This window comes from Rattus norvegicus, chromosome 14, assembly GCF_036323735.1.
Source record: "Rattus norvegicus strain BN/NHsdMcwi chromosome 14, GRCr8, whole genome shotgun sequence".
NCBI lineage: Eukaryota > Metazoa > Chordata > Mammalia > Rodentia > Muridae > Rattus > Rattus norvegicus.
The window spans coordinates 42,811,049-42,831,098 of NC_086032.1; the positions used below are offsets into that span (position 1 = coordinate 42,811,049).

At 42.1% G+C, this 20,050-nt stretch overlaps 1 protein-coding gene across 3 annotated transcripts in view; it reads right to left on the bottom strand.

Annotated features, from left to right (window-relative positions):
- The window catches only part of N4bp2 (NEDD4 binding protein 2), a 123,121-nt gene extending 114,634 nt beyond the window's left edge, over positions 1-8,487 (bottom strand). For 2 of the 3 annotated variants that reach the window (XM_039092734.2, XM_017599459.3), the window contains exons 1-2: positions 8,347-8,485; positions 1,787-1,853 (exon numbers count right to left, since the gene is read on the bottom strand). The gene's annotated coding sequence lies outside the window, so the exon portion shown is untranslated. Of the gene's footprint in view, positions 1-1,786; positions 1,854-8,346 lie in introns of all 3 variants that reach the window. The other variant, XM_017599466.3, reaches the window with a different exon arrangement.
- Between the last annotated feature and the right edge of the window lie 11,563 nt (positions 8,488-20,050).

The following is a 20,050-nucleotide window of genomic DNA, read 5'->3' on the forward strand; positions in this document are numbered from 1 at the left end:
ATGTCTGTGTAACTCTAAGCGTACCATCAACTTGAGCAGCAGGGCCAAAACAAATCAGTCAATTTATATCCAATACACTCCAGTTTTGTCAGGATTGAACATGTTAAAAATTAGGATAAAACAACACATTTCAAAATAGTAAATATACTGTTTTAATACCACTACTCATTTTTTAATATAAAAGGACCCATAAACATTATCAGAATGCCTATTGAACACCTATATCCAGATATCTAATAGGCATCATAAACTTAACATGTCCAAGACTGAGCTCCTAGCCACTCCCTTCAAACCTGCTCTCCTGGGTATTTTTACCTCAACTAATGTAATAACCCTGGCCTCCTCTAGTCTGAGTAGTAAGAGAGTTTGGGGATGCAATTCCTAAAATACAGGCAGACCCAGAACGCTCTGCATCCCCGCATGGCTATCACCCCAGACTTAATTATCACAGCCTTTGCACTAACCAACCAATCACCTGCGGAATTCCACTCTTGCTCCTACAATGTACTTAGGCAAACAGGCAGTGAGAGCAAATCCATAGGTCGGATGATACCTCCCTTCCCTTCTCACTCAGGATAAAGTGAGCTTTAAAATAGCCTGTCACCCAAACCACTGCCATCTTGGCACTGTCTTCCCCTAATCACTCCCTTGCTCTTGCCACCTGAAGCACACTTGCCAGCCTCCTGGCTCTTCTGCTCCTCCTCAATGTGTCAGCCATGCCCCCACCGGGGGCCCTTTACGCTTTGGTCCCTCTACCTACTTCTCTAGCTGGAATCTATGAGATTGATTTTCTCACCATCTCTATTACTCAAATATGACCACCACACTGTTTGGTTTTTTTTTTTTCTTTCTTTTTTCTTTTTTTCGGAGCTGGGGACCGAACCCAGGGCCTTGCGCTTGCTAGGCAAGCGCTCTACCGCTGAGCTAAATCCCCAACCCCATGACCACACTGTTAATCCAGCACAACTGAACCTTTCTTTTTTTCCTTAGACAGGGTCTCATGTTGCCCAATTGACCTTGAACTCCCTAGGTATCCAAGAATGACTTTGAACTTCTGACCCTCCTGCTTCCACCTCCAGCTTTACGTGGTGCTGGGATCAAAGCCAGGCTTCATGTATGTTAGGCAAGCGCTCTACTGAGCTGGATCCTCATGCTCCTCACAACCAACCTCAGGTCCTGCCTGGATTTTCTCGTGAATGCTACCTTCTAGCATGTTTACTCACTCACTGCGTTTGTTTAGCTAAGTGTCTACGACCCATATGCAGTAGGATGTAAACTCCACAAGGGCAGGCTCATGGATCTGGAGAAGATCACAGTCTGCTTGCTTTCTCTATTTGGATCTAAAATTAACAATTTCTTAAAAATCTCTGAAAACATCTTTATATTCCCCCAAATCTACCTTTACTACTTGACGTGATAACTGTGAGTCATGCTCCTATATTCCTACCCCTAACTCATTTCCACTGCACCAGAGTCCCTATAGTCTATTTTCAACAGACCAAGTCTCACTGGACCAGGGCCTGCTCTACCCTTTCAAGCAGTTTTGCAGGTCATCGGAGTAAACGCTAAAGCCCACACACTAGCTGGCCCTCCACCAGCCCTGATGGATTCTTTCCACAAGATAATAGCACAGATAATTCTTACTCTAAGATTTTGTTCTCTTTTCAAGAATTGCTTCCCCAACGACCCAATTCAAAGTCAAATACCCCACTCCCTCTGCCCAATCTCTGCTTCTAGGCTAATCACGGATTGTCCTTAACATCTCTTAACATACTATAAAGTTTACCTTTTAATTAAATTTGTGTCATAGCTCCCTCCACCTTCCAGTAATGACATCCACCAGCCATATGTGCCTAAATTTAAATTAATTAAAATTAAAAAAAATATTTTTATATATTATATCATATATAAGTAGAATTTAGAACAAAGATTATGGAGGGTGAAGGGGGTTCATAATAAGGACCAATCCACCAGAAAAAAAATAACAATACTAAATGTCTATGCATTAAAAACATAAGTATAGGGGTTGAGGATTTAGCTCAGTGGTAGAGCACTTGCCTAGGAAGTGCAAGGCCCTGGGTTCAGTCCCCGGCTCCGAAAAAAAGAACCAAAAAAAAAAAAAAAAAACATAAGTATAAACAGAAAAAAGCAAAACTAAAAGAAAAAGTAAACAAATTCTACTTTTGTCAAAATCTCAAGACTATACTATCAGCAACTTGTAGAACAAGTATACAAAATCCCAAGAATACAGAACTAACACCACCACCAATTAAGGATCTAGTCAATATTTATGGACCATTCCTCTCCACAGTGGCAGAAAACACTCTTTCAAATGCACAAAGAAGTTTGCCATTAACAAACCATAACCCCCATGACGTGCCAAATCTTACGGAGCTTCAAAGAACTGCAGCCCAAGAGAGACAACCAGAAACCAGAAACAGATGGACAGAGGAAGTCCTCCAACACTTGGAGCCTGAGCAATGACTGATCCCTAGGTTGGAAAGAGCGAAACTTGGCTGGGGAGACAGATCAGCCTGTAAATCAGCCTGCCTTTGGGCCTGAGAGCCCATAAAGAGCTCGGCAGAGAGCAGCTGCCTATGACCCCACAGCAGGGAAGGAAAGAGACAGGACCCTGGGGTGGGGTCACCAGCCAGCCAGCCAGCCATGAGACCTGCAAAGACACTAATGAAAGCATATTAAAACAATAACATAAGCTATACTTTTCCTTTTTTCCTTTCTGGTTTTTCAAAGACAGGGTTTCTCTTTGTAAACCTCTGTAGACCAGGCTGGTCTCTAACTCAAGAGATCCACCTGCCTCTGCCTCCCAAGCTTAAGGTATGTTCTCCCACAGCCCCTATTTCACTTTTCATCACTGTGGTAAAATCCTTGCAATAAACTACAGAAGAGTAATTATTTGGTCATGGTTTCCAGTCTTAGTTTGGTCACATGACCCCATTGCAATGGACCTAAGATGAGGCACATCCGACAGAAGCAACAGTGACAGAAGAGGCTGCTTCTACCTGGCAGGAGAGCTGAGGAGAAAGAAACACTGCGGATGCCTTGGCAAGAGTGCTGCCCGCCTACTCCATCCAACCAGGCCCTACTTCCTGGTTTCCAACCTTTTAATTAATGCTAAATTGTGAACTGATCAATGAATCAATCCATTGATTATACCAAAGCCCTGTGATCCAATCACCTCTCAAAGTCCATATCCACCAGCCAAAGACTAGAGCCCTCTGGACACTTCATACCTAAGCTTTTTTTATTTTAAAAAAATTATTTATTTATATATGTGAATACATTGTCACTATCTTCAGACACACCAGAAGAGGGTATCAAATCCCACTACAGATGGTTGTGAGTCACCATGTGGGTGCTGGGAATTGAACTTCTAACCTCTGGAAGAGCACTCAGTGCTCTAACCACCGAGCCATCTCCAGCCCGCATATCTAAGCTTTAACCACTTAAGTGCCATAAAAGAATCCAATGCATCAGTTTATTAAAAATATGAAGTCTTTTTAATATTTGAAAAGTCAATACAATTCCAGGTGTTTACAAAACAAAGGAGAGAAACAACACAATCAACTCAGTGTCCACAGAACACAGGGCTGAGGAGCACCCGCAGGTGCTCATGGGACTCTCCCAAACTGGAGACAGAGAGGAGGTCATGGAGGCACAGTGAAGCCTCACTGAGCTGTAAGCTGCTGAAAACTTTCCCTCCACAAACAGAGAAGCAGAATTTTGCTACAACCACTCCCCTATGACACTGTGCCAGAGGTCGCAGGCAGCATATAAGGCTGAAAAAGGAAATAAAAGGTCTAAGAGAAAAGGTCCAGTGTAACAGGACAGATTTCTTTGGGTTCCAAGACAGCCAGGTGATATCTCCAAAAGCTGTAGGGGCTGGGGGTAGGGTTCTAAGAAAGAAAGAAATTCACATACAGAAGTACCATTTACATAATTTTGTGTGCATACAAAAATCCAAAAGAACCTATAGAGTACTGAAATCATCAAGTAGCTTAGCAAGGGAAGGGTGACGTCATACTGAATAAGTTTATTGTTGTGGCTACTATCATGTGTGCCTGAGAGGTAGGAGTAGGGTAGGGCGGGCCACAGTACTTGTGTGCAGGTCAGACAAACTTTGTGGCGCTCCTGTTGATCTCCAACCACCTTCACATGAGTTTCCCGGACTGAATTCAGTCTTCCAGCCTGCATAACAAGGAGACCTACAGGGCTCCTACCAGGATGTTCTGCCTCACCACTGAAGTGCCCAGAAGCAAAAGGGCCCAGACAAAAACCTCTGAAACAAGGAGCTAAATAATTTTTTTCTCCAGTGCTTATTCAGAGATACACTGTAGCCAATAAACATGCAAGCTGGCCTGTATAAAATCTCGCCCATAGGGGGCTGGAGAGATGGCTCAGAGGTTAAGAGCACCCGACTGCTCTTCCAGAATTCCCAGCAACCACATGGTGGCTCACAACCATCTGTAATGAGATCCGATGCCCTCTTCTGGTGTGTCTGAAGACAGCTACAGTGTACTTATATATAATAAATAAATAAATCTTTAAAAAAAAAAAATCTCGCCCATAGGCAATTTCCAGTTGTTGAAACCAAACCACAAGAGTCATTTTGCTGTCACTGTTTTGAGACAACGTCTCACTTGCAGGCCAAGCTGGCTTTCACTGGTGTTAGCCTCACCTGCAGTGCTGGGCTGGAAGCCCTATCTCAGAACCAGAACTTTTGACTCCTTTTCCCTTACACCTCTGAGACACTTTACAAAACCTTAGTAGGTTCTAAATTCAAAATACATTTGTTAGCCGAGCATAATGGCTCATGCTGTTAATCCCAGAACTCTGGGAGGCAGAAACAGGCAGTCCAGTTTACACAGAGAATTCCAGGACAGCCCCTTTTCTTTTTCCATTTTTTATTTACTTGGTGTTTGTTTGGTGTTTGGATTAAACCTGGGGCCTCATATACGCTAAGAAGTGTGACACTCTCCAAGTCCAAAATTCACCATTTTAAAGTACATAATTCAGGGATTTTTCAGTATATTTACAGAGCTGTACTGTATTGCAATTCTGGAATTTTGGTTTTCTTAGAAAAACACAAATATTATAAGAATGTGTTTTTGTTTTAATCTCAGATATGGGTATGTATGTAGGGCTGCTTCGGACTGTCCAAAGCAGTTAATCATGATTAGCTCTGCAGAGGTGTGGTTTTACCAGGTACAGATAGTTTCTGTGACTATGTAACGTTCGGAATGCTGGGAAATTTTCAGAGGATATATAAATGCTAGGGCCCCGAGAGGCAGGGTTGGTGACTGTTGGTGGGTTCAGGGAGGTAGGTTGTAGTATGTTAAGAGTCATGCTCAGGGGTTGGGGATTTAGCTCAGTGGTAGAGCGCTTGCCTAGGAAGCGCAAGGCCCTGGGTTCGGTCCCCAGCTCTGAAAAAAAGAACCAAAAAAAAAAAAAAAGAGTCATGCTCAGAGAAGAAACAAGAAGAAATTAGATTCAAGGATCTCTCTATCCGCCCCGCCCCCCCATCCTTTCTCTCCTATCTGGTGAAATGGGTGGAGGAAGGGAGATAAATGGTGGGAAAAGAACCCACAAAGTAGAAAAACTATCACCACAATCTAATTCCAGTTCCTGACATATCCTCTTATGTAAAATAAGTACTTACCCCATCGCCTCCTCACCCCTGGCAACCACAAAGCCCTTGTTTCTGTAGGCTGCCCATACAGGGCCACTGTATAAACGGAACCTTGCAATAAGGCTTTTATCACTACTGTTTGCTTTGTTTCACTAAACATTTTCAAGATGTTTAAGATGTAGCCTTTGACAACACTTCATTCACTCTGTTACTGAGCATAAGGCTATGGTACAAATACATTATATTTAAAAACTTTCCAAATGATGGAAATTTTAATATTTACTTTCATTATAATCTTTCTCTAACCATTCTTTTTTAAATATTTACTCTATCTTATGTGCATAAGTATTTGGCCTGCTTGAATGTAAGGGGACCACATGTGCACAATGCCCAAGAAGGCCAGAAGAGAACATGGATGCCCTGGAACTGGAGCTAGACAGTTGTGAGCCATCATGTGGGTGTTTGAAACTGAACCTGAGGCCTCTGCAAGATCGGCCAGTGAGTGCTCTTAACCTCTGAGCCATCTGTCCAGGCCTACGCTAAACACTCCTGAATGAACTTTACGTAGACACACATTTTCATATTTCTCAGATAGAACTCTAAGTCATATAACATTTAACCCTTTGAGGGAGGAACCACCAGACTATTTTTCAGGAGGTACATCACTATGAATCCCACTAGCTACATACAAGGGCTCTGAATTCACTGCATTCTCCAGGACCTATTACTGCCCTTCATTTTAATTGTGGAGATTTTATTAAAATGTATCTAGTCTTTTTTAACATTTGCACTTCCCTGAGGTTTAAGGTGGCCAAGATCACATGTACTTTACCACTTGTGTGTCTCCTCTGAAGAAATAAATATCTATCTTTATTACTTACTCATTTTAAATTTGATTTGTTTTTATTGCTAAGTAGAAACGAGGCCACTCACTCTACTCAGTAAGACAGAACTTTAAGCAGTGTGGTGGTCTGAATGAGATGGTCCCCGGAGGCTCATGTAATTGAATGCTCAGTCACCACCGAGTGGCACTATATGAGAGGGTTAGGAGGTGTGGCCCCAGCCCAGTCTGTCTCTGTCCCTGTCCCAGTCTCTGTTCATGAATCAGGGTTTAACTCACACTTACTTCTCCATAACCAAGCCTGCCTGCCACCTGCCACGCTCCCTAATGTCATGCTCTCCAATTAAACGGTTTCTTTGATAGGAGTTGTTCTGGCCACAGTATTTCTTCACCACAGAAGGCAGGTGACTAAGAAAGGCAGTCACTAAAACTATGTTTTGAGCTGAATGTGTGAGCATGTAGCTATAGTTCAGGTTACTGTGGACACAAAGCACAAAGACTACTCAAGTACAGAAAGAAGCTCAAGACCAGCATTAGCAACACAGCAAGAAAACATCTAAAGTAAATCTTTTTAAATGCTTGGGGGTGGGGGGGGGAGGGAGAGAGGAAAGGAGAGGGAGAGCAAGTGTGAGCAGAACTGAGCCCAGCCCCTTGCACACACTAAGCAGGTGCTCTGCTACTGAGCTACACTTCAGGCTTCTTTTACTTACTTGGATCCGCCCACACAGATTCAAATGGAATATAAGGGGCAGTTGATTGACTATGTTTTATATATTACTTTGTTATGGACACTTTTATATTTTCAAATATATTTCCAGTTATCTGCAGTTTTCAGAACTGGGGGGAAGTTACCATTATCTCATACAAAAGCAAACCTTCTTGTTTGTTTGTCTTGTTAGACAGGGTTTCTCGTGTAACAAACATTGATGGCCTGGACTCCCTATGAAGACCAGGCTAAGGGGTTGGGGATTTAGCTCAGTGGTGGAGCGCTTGCCTAGCAAGCGCAAGGCCCTGGGTTTGGTCCCCAGCTCTGAAAAAAAAAAAAAAAGAAAAAAGACCAAGCTAGCCTTGAACTCTCAGAGGTCTGGCTGCCTCTGCCTCCTTAGTGCTGGAATTAAAGGCATATGCCACCACACCCAGCACACAAAAGCAAATCTCATCTTCCTTCTATACCTTCCCAGCTTACAAACTCTCTTTTCCTTCTTTATGTCCAGATAATATGGTGACATGAAAGACATCATGTAAGAAGTGTCCAAACAATATTTAATACAGTTGGGAAATTCTAATGCATAAAAGCACAGTTAAAATCTCAGTTACAGTCTCATTTTTGTACTAAAGTTATTTATATTCAATCCATCTAATCTTACGTCATCCTTTCTCCATAAGAACCTTGTAAATCCATGAGTTGTAAGCAAGTTGTACTTTCGTCACATACAGACCTATGTTAAATAAGAGAATATACTCTAAAAAGATACAGAAAATAAGGACAGATACAGTTTATATACCATGAGGAAATGTGAAAAGATTGGATCAAATAAACAATAATACTATAAACATAAATTTTATATGTACATCCCCAAAACTTCTACCTTTGGCTAACTTTAAACTTGCTTTGTAGACAAAGCTGAACTTGAACTTGCATCATCCTATATGATATTCCCAAACATCCCTTTTTTAATGGTTTTAAAGAGCTAAGGTACTGGGATTCCTGATGTAGCTCAGTTGACAGATCACCTAACATGCACAATACTGGACTAGCACTATATAAAACTGGGTGTGGTGACACATGCCTGTAATCAACGTTCTAGGGAGGTAGAGGCAGGAGGACCAGAAACTCACCAGGCATTGTGGCACATACCTTTAATCCTAGCAGCACTCAGGAGATGGAGGGAGGAGGATCAGAAGTTCACTGGCATGGTGGCACAGGCCTGTAACCCCAGTACTCAGGAGGTAAAAGCAGGAAGATCTTTGAGGGTTTGAGGCCAGCTTCATAGACCATAGTTAAGTTCCAGGACAGCCAGAGCTACATAGTGAGATCCTGTCTTAGAAAGGAAAAAAAAAAAAAATACAAATTTTTTCTATATATTTTTGGTTGTGAGCCTAGCCTTTAATGGTTGAGCCATCTCTGCAGCCTGATCTTTAAGACTAAGTCAAGTAAAAGATAATTTCAAGCATACCATATGGCAGAAACCTGCAATCTCAGAATCCCAGGACTCAAAGAAGCTAAGGCAGGGTTGTGAACTCAAATCCAACCCAGGGTTACCTGGCAAATCCTTTCCCCCCCAAAAAATCACATGTACCATATGATAGAGATAAGGCAGATACTAAAGTCTCGTGGAGACACCAAGACTAAGTCACAAAACAGACATGATTTATAGCAAAGAAACCAAATGCCTTTAACATGTATCTATACATCATTAAAAACTATAATAATTGATAAGTGAGGACACCCTGAATATCAGTAGAAAACAGAAAAGTTATATTATGGCAATAGTACCCTTTAAGTATTGTGCAGCCATTAAGAAAAGCAGTAAGGTGTTCTGGAGACCAGAGAGCTGAGACACCCTGTCAAGGTAAAGCCAGTCCTGAGCACCGTGTAGCCTTGTCCCAAGTACAGATGAAGGCACGTACGTGTCTACATCTTCACTGTCCTTCCCTACTGACTGCAACAATTACCTTGCTTATTTTAGGCCCTGCCACTGTTAGTTTACTGACCTGTATTCTCTGTAACATATTTTGACATGATTTATCCATGATTACTCTTCCCGGTCACTGTCCCATAGAACACAGAGTAGCTAGAGCAATATACCCAATGCTGACACACTCATCTTGAGCACAGGAAAGGGGCAGTGTACGGAGTGGCACAGAGCACCACGATCCCTGAGCATGACAGAACATGGAGAAAGTGACTGGCCAGGGTATCTGTAGAGAGTTTTGGTTTCTTTAAAAACCCATGTAAACATGTTTTTGCTTTAATCCCACGTGTGGGATATGAGGCTGCTTCAGATTTTCCACAGCAGCTAACTATTTTCGCACTTGGGCAGGGGTGTGATTCAACAGAGAGTTTAATCCTGAGGAGCTCTGGAAGAGGAAGAGGAGGAAGAGGAAGAGGAGGAAGAAGAAGAGGAAGAAGAGGAAGGGGAGGGGGGAGGAGGAGGAAGCAGCCCCTGCTGGCCTCTGTTGTTACAGCTGGAGAAATTCTGACTAAGAAGCTTGGACTTGTCCCAAGGAAGTCAATATACCCTTATTCAGCAAGAAGTAGTTTAAAGAGACCTACACCCCCTTCCTCTCTAATCTTCTTTCTCTCCTACCTAGTAACTAGTGTGTGTGTGTGTGTGTGTGTGTGTGTGTGTGTGTGTGTGTGTGTCACGGGGGGGGAGGGGTGAGAAGGATTAGGGTGAATAACGGTTGGAAGGGAGGTAAAGATAAAAGAACTAAGTAAAATAGCAGGAAAAAAATACACCTATGGGTATCCACTCAAAAAGTAACTTTCACTTTCATCTGTAGATGTTCATCTCCTTGACCAACGTGTTTGTGGTGGTTTGACTAGAAACACCCCCCTATAAACTCGTGTTTGATTGAATGTTTGGCCAATGGGGAGTGACTATTAGGAGGCCTTACTGGAGTAGGTATGGCCTTGTTGAAAGAAGTGTGTCACTGTGGGGGCAAGCAGTGAGGTCACTTATGCTCAAGCTCTGCCCAGTGTGGAATTCAATCCCCCTCTGCTGTCTTCAAAATACAGAACTCTCAGTTCGGTCTCCCGCACCATGCTATGATCACAATGGACTGGGTCTCGGAGACTGTAAGCCAGCCCCTAGTTAAATGTTACCCTTTCTAGGCCATGGTGTCTCTTCACAGCCATGAAATCCTAACTAAAAGTAACAATGTTTTTTGGAGAACTTGGATCATGACCTGAAACTGTTAACATAGTTCCACACATAAAAAAAAAAAAAAAAAAAAAAAAAACATGAAAAATATATAAATGGCTAACATTATATAAAATATAAAAGATAAAGAAGTGGGGTTGGGGATTTAGCTCAGTGGTAGAGCGCTTGCCTAGGAAGCGAAAGGCCCCGGGTTCGGTCCCCAGCTCCGAAAAAAAGAACAATAAAAAAAAAAAAAAAAAAAAAGATAAAGAAGTAATCTATCAAAGGGCATGGTGGCACACACCTTTAATCCCAGCACTCAGGAGGCAGAGGCAGGCAGGCAGATCTCTGGTGTACAAAGAGAGGTCCAGGACAGCTAGAGCTAGACAAACAAACTCTTGCCTTAAATAACGGGTGTGAGTGAGCGAGTGAGTGTGTGTGTGTGTGTGTGTGTGTGTGTGTGTGTGTTGAGGTTGGGAGGGGGGGTCTTAAGGAGAGACTAAAACAGTCACCAAATGGAAAACCTAAGGCACTAATAGTCAAGTTGTCATAGCTTAACTATTTCACACCATTTCACAACACCAGCTCTTCCAAAACCTAGTAACAAATATGGATACTTGCTTTCTCATGATTTTTCTTTTAATCACTCAAATATGTAAATCAAAGTTTGAAAACCTCTGTGTAATAATCACCTGCTACAATTTTAGTAGTACTTACGGGCTGGCTGGCACTGACAATACTCATGTGCTTAGGAAGGCCACAGATTGATGTCTGCAACTCTAAAGTGGTCTTCTTACTAGAAAATAAAATGCAATGTTAAATATAAGGCACTGTTAAATTAGAATCTTTTGGGGATATGGGGTCTCACTATGTCACCTCCATACTTACTCTGTTGATTATGCTAGCCTGGAACTCACAGAGATCCAACTGCCTCTGCCTCCCAAGTGCTAGGATTAAAGGCGTGATGTGTGCAACCATGCCCAGCATTCAAATTATAATTTTAAACAAGTAAAAATCTAAATTAGATTAAACATTTAGGAATACATGATATTGTTAATAGAAAGCTACTGAAAAGAAAGAGTTCATTTGACATTCCTAACCACTACAGTTTAAAAGTATTTTTACAAAGAACAAACACTAAGCATTTGTTTATTCTATGTAGGACACTATCAGAGAGAATCGGGAACGAAGACGCAGTTTTTGCTTGTTTGAGTTTGATTTGGACTATTCCTTAGACCAGATAATGGTCCACATGCTCCATCCAAGACCATGAGTTTCCTTATCTGACACTCCTTTGACCCTAGTCCACAGTCCAACCTGCCCCTAAGCTTATCCATGACTTTTCAGCTATTGTCTTTACATTAGTCTAGAAACTGAAAGCAAAATGAGAACAAATCAATGTTTTAATGTGTTCCAGTTTTTAACCTTTAAAAAATTAAACTTGCTTTTCTTTTTTCTGTATGCATGTATGTTTTTCCTACATGTATGTCTGTCCACCACATGCATGCCTGTGTGCCCACAGATGCCAGAAGAGGGCATCAGACCCCCTAAAACTAGAGTTCCAGATGGCAGTCGCTATGTTGATACTGTAAATAGAGCCCTGGTCCTCTGTACTCTTAAGAACTGAGCCATCTCTCCAGCCGATTTTTACTTTCGAATCTCATTTTTTTTTTATTTTGCAAATAAATGATTTAAAAAATTAAAACTAAAATCACTAATTGATACTAAAAATCATTATTAGGTGAAAAAAATAATAAAAACTGGCCTCATATAACCAAGTATACAGTCCATGCCTGTGAGTGGCAAAAGTCTAACCAGCTTGGGTTTCGCAGAAAGTTTGACCCCAGAATGAGCTACATGGAGACACTACCTCAAATCTTCATCAAAGACAAGGTGGGAGAGTGATAGGTTTCATTTCAGGTGCTATTTACCATAACCTTATTTCAAATGGTTTATCAGTAGCACTCACCTAGCATGGACAAGGCCTAAATTTGATCCCCAGTAAGCTCAAAAGGTTACAAGGAGTGCTGTTGGACTCTGAATAGAAAATACCCACCCCATCCCCACGCCAAGGGTTTATATGTTGAAGGTCTGGTCCCCAGCTAGGGCTACTTTGGTAGATAGACACTTTAGAAAGCAATTCACTGGAAGCATGTCATATGAAGGGTACCGTGTCTCTAGCCCCTCTCTCTTTCTGCCTCCTACTGAAATGAAATGAGCAACCATGCTCTATCCCACTCCAGGCAATGATGCCATGCTTCACCATAGGCCCACAGCAACTGGGCCAGACCAACCTTAGAACTGAGTCAAACTCCCTACCCTGAACAGTCCTCAGGAAGCCAGAGACGGATGACTCTGTACATCTGTAATCCCAGCACTCAGCAGATTACTGCGAGTTTAAAGCCAAACTGCTCGAAACAGAATCCAAGACAAGCCAGGGCTACATAGCAAGACTCTGTCTCAAAATATATATACATATGTACTCATATATGCATACGACCAACTCTTCCACATTCAGTGAACAAAGCAGTCTGCTGCTTCATCAAGAGCTCCAACTTCCTCAATTCATCTCATCACATAAGGCCCTGTGACTATGTGACCTCATATCACAAAATGAGTATGAGTATGATCCTTCAATAGTTTTACTAAATGTGAATGTCTTGCCTACATGTATGTTTGTGTAGCACATGCACATCTGGTGCCCACAAAGGCCCAAAGAGGACACTGGATCTCCCGGGACTGGAGTTATAGATGGTTGGGACCTGCCCTTTGAGTGCTGGGAATTGAACCTAGGTTCTCCAGAAGAGCAAAACCATTGAGCCATCTCTCCAGCCCCAACAGTGCAATCTGAGAGACCACATTCATCTAACTCTTGTGACAGTGTATTGTGGAACTGTCCACCACTTCTTATTTTCCTATTCATTACTGTAGCTTATCACCTACTATGCTCCCGAGTTACACTTTATCACAGGATTATACAGACAGAGAGAACATGCTAGGAAGCACTCTACCTTAGAGCTAGACGCAATCCAAATCTTCTTTTCTTAAACAGTATTTCATCCTGGGTATCTATATTTATACTTCAACTTGGGTTTTTATTTGTTTTTATTTTTAGTGGTACTAAGGACTGAACCCAGAATTTTCTATGCACTATTCAACATATTTACAGTCAGATATCTACCCTCATTCTCTCGCTTCTCCCCGACAACATTTTACATAGTTCAGGCTGGCCTAAAACTTGCTTTGTAGCAAAGATGATCTTTCTGCACCCACAGCCCAAGTGCAAGAAAGGATTCTACCTGCATGCCACACACCCGCCTCCAGTTAGCTTCCCGACGTGCTACATATCGAAATCCATCTCAACGTCTGTTTCACAATGCATACTTTACAACTCTGCACTCAACAGTATTCTCAGTCTCAGAAAGTTCCTCCGCCCCATAAATACAGTGGCTTGAACCATGTATTTAGCAAACAGAATCCTGATTCTTACTTTCATTGACTGTGATCCTCTCTGACGGCATCATTTAACTTTGTCTTCTCTCATATCGAATCCTTATTTCTTCTGCCATCACCTTCAAACCATATCTCCAACTTCTTTTCTTCTCCTCCTTAAGATTTTTCTATTTATTTATTTCATGTGATGTGTGATGCATGTATGTGAGCATGTGCATGCTATGCTGTACGTGTGGGGTCAGAAGACAACTTACAGCAATCTAGTCTTCCTTTCCATCACATGAGATCTGGTACTAAACTCAGGCCATCAGCTTTGGCACAAAGTGCCTTTATCCCGTAAACCATCTTACCGCCCCTTTCCTCTTATTCACCCGTTATTTCTTAGTTAGACTTAGAGATCATGAAGGCAAAGCATATTTTATACACATGAAAGCACCAGTAGAGTGCTCTGTACATGGAGACTTTAATCAATATGGAGTGGAGAAGAGAGATAAACATAACACATGTAAGGTTTCTACTATGCAGGCCAGCCTCCGGTTAGGATCCCAGAATGCATCAGTGGACACCGAGGACTCCCACTGAGTTTCCCAGCCGACACTCAGGCGCACTAACAGATGGCCTTCTGCTCACTGCCTTCACGTCATTGTTCCTCCTGGTTCTGTCACAACCAGCCTTTGTTCTACCCTTCTTCTAGGTTCATCCCAGCTCATGGTTTCAACAGCTATAACTGATTCTATTAAGGAATTCTCTCCAAAATAAATAGTTAACTACCCAACACGCCACCACATGGCTAGTCCAGCACCTTAAAAACAAATCTTTCCTGACTCTATGGCTTTCAGAATCATGGTCCACTTCCTTGGTAATGCATTCAAGGTCTTTCATGACCTGGTCTCTCAGCTTCACAACTCTTCTTCCTATACGTCACACCCTCTCTGCTCCGGCTGATCTCTCAGGGTCTTCTGTCAGCAGGTAAGTCAGTCTAATGTATCTGTATCACACTCAGCCCACGTGCTCTACATCACACCAAGGCTGCCTAGCTCCAGTAACTCTTAGAAATGTCACCCACTCCCCTCAAGTCTGATCTCAACTCAACTCCCACTGCATCCCAGGCATAGCTTTATCTTAGCATCTTTGAGTTCACTTTAGACTATTATTGTGAAAGCTGGTATGTGGGCTGGAGAGATGGCTCAGTGGTTAAGAGCACTGACTGCTCTTCCAGAGGTCCTGAGTTCAATTCCCAGCAACCACATGGTGGCTCACAGCCATCTGTAATGGGATCCGATGCCCTCTTCTGGTGTGTCTGAAGACAGAGACAGTGTACCCACATACATGAGATAAATAAATAAATCTTTTTAAAAAAAAGAAAAGAAAAAAGAAAGCTGGTATGTATGTTATTTAGCAAACAAAAACTCAATGACTATCCTATGCTAGTGCTGGTTTTTAAACAGTCAACTTACCATCTCAGCACCCACCATACTGAGGCCTGTAATGTCTTCCCACAGATGAAGTACCTACAAAACCAGTACATAGTCAGACAAGGGGTGAGGAAGAGCAATGCCCATACTTTACCTCTGCCCAGGTCTCCTTCCCCATCCCTTCTCCATCAGGGGTCATGAAATAACAGAGGCACTAACGGGAAACTTGGATAGACCAGCCTGTGCTGACAGGAGCCAGGCCCACCCTTAGCGGAGAGGAATGAGGCCCAGAAGCGTCATGTACAGGAAAGGCCCAGCTTGCTATGGTCAAATTCCACCCTCAAGACCACCTCCAGCACACAATTTCTATTACATTGTCGTCTGAGCCACCAATACCCCACCCACCAATACCCCACCCACCCCCGCAGGCTGCTTCCAACACTTCAACACCAAAATGCCCCAATAACAAGAAAACCGAAAAGATGGAAATTAGATGTCAGAGTATTTCTCACTCAGCCTTAGAAAATTTTCATCTATCAGATCCAATATCTCTGTTCTTTCTCTAAGTAAACTCCCAAATCACTATTTAATTGCTTTTTTATTATGCTTCAATGCAAATCAGACCATATTTTTCAGCCACTTTGTTATACCTTAAACAGTACATGGTAAAATGACAAATAAGCAAGCAATTAGTGTGATTATGAGAACACAGAGTACTAAGGAAACACACGGCTTCTGCAATCAAGTTTTATGTCAGAGATTTTTAGTAGAGCGCCACCCACACTTGAGACACGGCAAACAAGTACGACTTAGCAAACAAAAGTGCAGGTAACCATGGAAGTAAAGAGGCATTCAGGACAGACAAAGGTTTCTGTAAGACTGCCTAGATTTAAAGAAGTTGGTGTGTGAAAGAAAAAGATGCAAATAACTAAGACTAGCTCACTGAGCAGAAGGGGAAAGGCAAGGGAGGATGAAGTAAATCTGATCCCGAAAGCCAAATCTAGCACATGAAAGCAATGAAAAGGGGGGGAACTCCACAAGCAAGAAACTTGCTCGATTCTGTTAGAAAGGCAAACGCACTGGGTGAGCAGTGAGGAAGCTGTGACAGCAGGCGCGGAGATGACACTGGCATGGAGTACAGTGACAGGATCAAGGACAACAAAGACATCCAAGACACTGTTCTAGAAGTAACCCAACGAGGCTCAGCGATCCACTACAAGGGAAAGGAACACAAGGGATGGCTTATGTATACGCACTGCATACCCAGTTTAATCTTTCCAGAGAGAAAGAGATGCCACTTTTTGGGTGGAGATTGCAGTTGATGATGACTAGTTTTGGAATATGTCGTCTGAATTACCAGAAAGAATATCCAAATGGGCATGTCATTAAGACAGATAACCAGTTACCAGAAAAGATCTTTGGGTTAACAATTTTACAGAATTATCAGCACATACATGATGACAGCAGAAAATACTTTTTAAATCAAGTATCTGTCATTCACACCAAAAGATATTTAATATCCCCATTCTTCTAGGACAGTCCTTCTCAACCTGTGGGTGGTAACCCCTCTGGAGTTGAATGACCTTTCATAGAAGCCACATATCAGACATGCTGCATAAATCAGATATTTACATTGTGATTCATAACAATAACAAAATTACAGTTATGAAGTAGCAACAAACATCATCTATGGTTGGTGTCGCCACAACGTGAGGAACTGTATTAAAGGGTCACAGTCTTAGGAAGGTTGAAAACCACTGTTCTAGAGTGTTGGAAATGATATTAAGCCAAAATGCTAAGACTCAATGCTGGCCTTGCAGAGATTCCCAGTCTCGGAGACACTGTTACTCGGTAAGTAGTAAGTGCACAGGAAAGAAGGAAGACCAACAGCAAGTACCACCTACATTCCAAAGTCCAGGGGAAAGAGGGCCAAGTGAAGGGATTCCAGACCGACTCAGAAATTCAAGACAGAAAGGATTCTTGGTGGGGTTTTTGTTGTTTTTTGGGTTTGGGCTTTTTTGTTTTTTGTTTTTGGTGGTGGGGGGTTGATTTGTTTTTAAGACAGGATCTCACTATAGAACCCTAGCTAGCCTGGAAATCACTACAGACTAGACTGGCCTTGAGTGTGCAGTAACATCGCCCCCCTCTGCCTCCCCAGTACTAGGATTACAGGAAAGAGATACCAAGCCCACCTAGAACAGAGGAATAGTGCCCACTTTGAAACAAAAAAGTTCTATTCACATCAATCTCCCAAACTAATTCTTTTTTAAAACAATTTTTTAAGGCTTATCTATTTTATATATGAGTACAGTGTCACTGTCTTCAGACACACCAGAAAAGGGCATCAGATCTCATTACAGATGGTTGTGAGCCATCATGTGGGTGCTAGGAATTGAACTCAAGACCTCTGGAAGAGCACTCAATGCTCTTAACCACTGAGCCATCTTTCTAGTCCCCCAAATTAATTCTTAAATTTAATAACAGAAACACTAAATATCCTTCTTAAAATGTATGGATTAAGGATGGTGGTACACGCCTTTAATGCCAGCACCCAAGAGGCAGCGGCAGGGGGTTATTTGTGAGCTTGGGTCCAGCTGGGCAGCCAGGGCACTGTAGAGGGCAACTATATTAATTTTTTGATAATCTGTTTATTGCCTTTCTCCCTCCACCCATTCTTCTACCCACTTTTTAAAAACTGTGTATGGATGCTTTTCCTGCACCTAGTGTATGTACCACATGTACACTTGGTACCTATGGAGATGAGAAGAGGATGTTGGAGAGCCTGAGACCAGAGTCACAGACAGCTGTTAGTAACCATGTGGGTGTCGGAAAACGAATCCAGGTCCTCTGGAAAGAGTCAGTGCTCCTAACTGCTGAGGTAGCTCTCCAGCCTTCTTTTCTGACTTTCTGAGGTAGGATTTCTAGCGCTGATTGGCTGGAAGTCATTATGGAGTTCACAGCCCAGATCTACCCTGACCTTATTTGTAACAGTCCTCCTGCCTCAGCTTCCCACGTCCTGAGATCACAAGCAGGAGCTGCCACCATTTAGGTTCTGAACCAGAATTTCTGGGCTTCAGACTTCTCATTGTAGTCCATCGTCCACTGGACTTTGGCAGGTACACATAATACTCTGTCGTCCTTATCAGGAGCAAAGTCCAGAACCGTGCTCTGCCACATCATGAACTCAAGGTCAATGTGGCCCTTGATACCATGTCCAAAAAAGCCCAAATAGACTAGGAGCTGACAATCCCTACTTAGAACAAAAACTGATGGTCGACAGTCTAGGGATTTTTAATGAACCTGGCTTCTTAGTGAACACAGGAATCAGAACAATGTGGGACTTCTGACTGGCAATTCCAGTGATCAGTAATCATAAGAATCCCACTGACTGACTTATCAGTGTAATAACCCATAGGAATCAATGAAGCACTCTTTTATGATGTTAAGTTATGTGTGTTCCAAGAGCCGATTAACTGCTGTGTAGGAAGCACCAACAGCCACTGGAAGGCAATGAGCTCTGAACTGTGGGATACAAAGTTAAAGCACTCCCAGCACTTGTGAGGCCTTCCTTCTCAAGTCTCAAAACCTACGATAGGCTGGAGACCTCATTGAGGACAGGCAGGAAGACACAAGCAAATCTAATAACCAAAACCCTTCACCATTTTAAAAGTTATCTATCCTTATATATAAGGAAACCGAACTGCTAGGAAAACTGTCCAGGTGAGGATCCAGCGGTCTCATTCCACCCATGTGTACATGCTGGTGCTTGACCCTGCAATCAGTGACAAGGCAGTTTACTTAGAGTAATTTTTTATACAGGCACATAAAATAAGGAGAATATCTTATAAATGATGGGAGGAACAAGTTTTTGAAAATGTAGTCATTCTCTCAGTATCAAAAAATTTAGGCCAGTTTGGGAGGTACAAGCAGGTGGACTTCTATATGAGTTTGAGACCAGCATGGTCTACATAGAGTTCAGGGAAGCACATAATGAGATCCTATCTCAAAAACAAAACCAAAAAAAGCAGTTCTAGTTTCAAAGGGCTATGGAAATGTATTAAGAGAGGTTTGGGGCTGGAGAGATGGCTCAGTGGTTAAGAGCACTGACTGGTCTTCCAGAGGTCCTGAGTTCAATTCCCAGCAACCACATGGTGGCTCATAACCATCTATAATGAAATCTGATGCCCTCTTCTGGTGTGTCTGATGGTGTACTCACATACATATAATAAATAAATAAATAAATAAATAAATAAATAAATCTTTTAAAAAAGAGAAAGGGTTCCCTGAACCCTCATGTATACCTCGATTGAGTGACTTTTCTAGCAATTTGAATATTCCTCAGTCTCTTCTTATCTGTAAAACAAGGCTGAAAACAGTGAGTTCGAATTTCAGAGTGAGACAAATTAAACACAAGGAATACTAAAGTCCTTAGACATCAGTAAGTGTAAGATTTTATTACCATGAAATGAAGACAATAAAAATAATGTATTAATCTGCATAGGGTGTATCAAAAGAACTTCAATCTCAACACCTACAAAAACTACCCCAAAGGGAGCAGCTATGTGTTGGACTCATCACGCAGCCTAACAGTTGGCTCTGCCTCACATTTACACGATTCTGTGTATGAAAAGCTGAAGGGAAGGCCGGCACTTAGTTTCTAAAATTCAAGCTGATTAATACATTGTTCTGTTGGGTATAGTGACCAAACCTTTAAAGCACTTGAGAAGCAGAGGCAGGTGGATGTTTGAATTGAGATCAACCAAGAAGATCATAACTCAAAATAAAATAAAGTTTCCTTTGTATATCAAAAGGCACGGGTAAACTGTAT